General features: G+C 47.7%; 1 pseudogene; it reads left to right on the forward strand.

The window, feature by feature from the left end:
* Window positions 1-663: 663 nt before the first annotated feature.
* On the forward strand, window positions 664-2,661 carry LOC142047243 (uncharacterized; annotated as a pseudogene).
* Window positions 2,662-3,705: the final 1,044 nt, after the last annotated feature.

The following is a 3,705-nucleotide window of genomic DNA, read 5'->3' on the forward strand; positions in this document are numbered from 1 at the left end:
TAACTTTTACAGAGATATGTTACATGGCATATGTAGTATAAAACATATTTTAGTTATGTCATATATACATTCATAAGCATATTTCCGTAAAGCCTTACGGGGGGCACCATCACAGGGCCTTAAAAACCTCTAAGGATGTAGATTCCGCCACCTCCCTAGGTGACCCATTCCAGTGCTTCACCACCTTCCTTGCAAAATAATGTTTCCTAATATCCAACCTAGACCTCCCACACTGCAACTTAAGAAGATTGGTCCTTGTTCTGTCATCTGCCATCACTAAGCCCTGGTCTACACTATGAGTTTAGGTTGAATTTAGCAGTGTTAGATCGATTTAAACCTGCACCCATCCACACAATGAAGCCGTTATTTTTGACTTAATGGCTGTTAAAATCGATTTCGGTAATCCTACCCCGACGGGGGGATTAGCACTGAAATCGACCTTGCGGGGTCAAATTTGGGATAGTATGGTCACAGTTTGATGGTATTGGCCTCCAGGAGCTATCCCAGAGTGCTCTATTGTGACCGCTCTGGACAGCGCTCTCAACTCAGATGCACTGGCCACGTAGACAGGAAAAGCACCATGAACTTTTGACTCTCATTTCCTGTTTGGCCAGCGTGGCAATCTGCAGGTGACTGCAGATCTCATCATCAGAGGTAACCATGATGGAGTCCCAGAATCACAAAAGAGCTCCAGCATGGACCGAACAGGAGGTACGGATCTGATTGCTGTATGGGGAGATGAACCCGTGCTATCAGAACTCTGTTCCAAAAGACGAAATGCCCAAACATTTGAAAAAATCTCAAAGGGCATGAAGGACAGAGGCTATAACAGGGACCTGCAGCAGTGCCGCATGAAACTTAAGTTGCTGAGGCAAGCCTACCAAAAAGCCAGAGAGGCAAACGGCCGCTCCGGGTCAGAGCCCCAGATATGCTGCTTCTCTGATGAGCTTCATGCCATTCTAGAGGGTGCCCTTACAGCTACCCCACTCCTGTGCTTTGATTCTGTCAATGGAGTAGCAGGCAACAGGTATGCAGGTTTTGGGGACGAGGAAGATGAGGAGGAGGAAGTTGAAGATAGGTCACAGCAAGGAAGTGGACAAACACTTTTCCCTGACAGCCAGGAACTGTTTCTCACCCTGGACCTGGAGTCAGTACCTCCTGAACCCACCCAAGGCTGACTCCCAGACCCTGTAGGCAGAGAAGGGACCTCTGGTGAGTGTACCTTTGTAAATATTATACATGGTTTAAAAGCAAGCATGTTTAATGATTAATTTGCCCTGGCATTCGCAGCCAGTACAGCTACTGGAAAAGTCTGTTAATGTGTCTGGGGATGGAGCGGAAATCCTCCAGGGACATCTCCATAAAGCTCTCCTGGATGTACTCCCAAAGCCTTTGCAAAAGGTTTCTGGGGAGGGCGGCCTTATTCTGTCCACCATGGTAAGACACTTTACCACACCAGGCCAGTAGCACATAATCAGGAATCATTGCATAACAAAGCATGGCAGCGTATGGTCCCGGTGTTTGCTGGCATTCAAACAGCATCCGTTCTTTATCTCTCTGTGTTATCCTCAGGACAGTGATATCATTCCTGGTCACCTGTTTGAAACAGGGTGCTTTTATTAAGGGGACATTCAGAGGTGCCCGTTCCTGCTGGGCTGTTTGCCTGTGACTGAACAGAAATGTTCCCCGCTGTTAGCCATGCGGTGGGGGGAAGGGGTGCAATAATCATCCCAGAGAATTGGTGGGGGAGTTAAGTTGGGTTTGTGCTGCACGTTAACCTGAAAACCGCAGCCCCTGCTCCTTTTAAATGGCCAACCCATTTTAAATAGCCAACCCAACAGCTGCTTGGTAAGGGAAATGAGGGCTCTGTTGTCTGAAACCATTCCCACATGTTATGAAGGTTAAAGATGCCAAAAGACTGTGTCTTACCATGGCTGCCTGCAAGCCAAATTCTGTTGCCCGGCCCTGCGTGAAAGATCTCTCACACCAAACCAGCATACCCTCAATAAGAGCCAAAATGCGACCTTGTACCAAAAGCACATGTGCTAGGTAATGTTAACAGCAAGGTTTACCATGAAAGAGTCTACCCATTGTTCTGTAAAATGTGTCTTTTTAACTACCACTCTCCCTTTTTTTCCTCCACCAGCTGCAAATGTTTCAACGCTCACACTATCTTCTCCTTCCCAGAGGCTAGCAAAGATTAGAAGGCAAAAAAAAGGCACTTACGATGAAATGTTCTTTGAGCTCATGCAGTCCTCCCACACTGAAACAGCCCAGCAGAATGCATGGAGGCAGACAATGTCAGACTGCAGGAAAGCACAATACGAATGCGAGGACAGGTGGTGGGCTGAAGATGATAGGTAGGTGGCGTCAACTTGGTGACAGAAAGCAAGAGGCAATGCTGAGGCTACTGGAGGAAAAAACTGATATGCTCTGGCATACGGTTGAGGTTCAGGAAAGACAACTTGAGCACAGACTACCACTACAACCCCTGTGTAACCAACCGCCCTCCTCCCCAAGTTCCATAGCCTCCTCACCCAGACACCCAAGAATGCAGTGGGGGGCCCTCCGGACACCCAACCACTCCACCCCAGAGGAATGCCCAAGCAACAAAAGGCTGGCATTCAATAATTTTTAAAGTGCAGTGAGTTCTTGTCCTTCCCTCCTCCTCCACCCCTCCCGGGCTACCTTAGCAGTTATCCCCCTATTTGTGTGATGAATTAATAAAGAATGCATGAATGTGAAGCAACAATGATTTTATTGCCTCTGCAAGCGGTGATCGAAGAGGGGAGGGGGAGGGTGGTTAGCTTACAGAGAAGTAGAGTGAACCAAGGGGGCATGGGGGGGGGAGTTCATCAAGGAGAAACAACCAGAACTTTCACACTATAGCCTGGCCAGTCACGAAACTGGTCTTCAAAGCTTCTCTGATGCACACCGCACCCTCCTGTACTCTGGTAACCGCCCTGGTGTCTGGCTGCGCGTAATCAGCAGCCAGGTGATTTGCCTCAACCTCCCACCCTGCTATAAACGTCTCACCTTTACTCCCACAGATATTGTGGAGCGCACAGCAAATGGTAATAACAATGGGGATATTGGTTTCGCTGAGGTCTATTCAAGTCAGTAAACTGCGCTAGCATGCTTTTAAACATCCAAATGCACATTCTACCACTATTCTGCACTTGCTCAGCCTATAGTTGAACAGCTCCTGACTACTGTCCAGGCTGCCTGTGCACAGATTCATGAGCCATGGCATTAAAGGGTAGGCTGGGTTCCCAAGGATAATTATAGGCATTTCAACATCCCCAACGGTTATTTTCTGGTCTGGAAAGAATCATAGAATATCAGGGTTGGAAGGGACCTCAGGAGGTCATCTAGTCCAACCCCCTGCTTAAAGCAGGACCAATTCCCAACTAAATCATCCCAGCCAGGGCTTTGTCAAGCCTGACTTTAAAAACCTCAAAGGAAGGAGATTCCACCACCTCCCTAGGTAAACCATTCCAGTGCTTCATCACCCTCCTAGTGAAAAAGTTTTTCTTAATATCCAACCTAAACCTCCCCCACTTCAACTTGAGACCATTACTCCTTGTTCTGTCATCAGATACCACTGAGAACAATCTAGATCCATCCTTTTTGGAACCCCCTTTCAGGTAGTTGAAAGCAGCTATCAAATCCCCCCTCATTCTTCCCTTGCTGCAGCTTTTGAAA

This window comes from Chelonoidis abingdonii, chromosome 8, assembly GCF_003597395.2.
Source record: "Chelonoidis abingdonii isolate Lonesome George chromosome 8, CheloAbing_2.0, whole genome shotgun sequence".
Lineage (NCBI taxonomy): Eukaryota > Metazoa > Chordata > Testudines > Testudinidae > Chelonoidis > Chelonoidis abingdonii.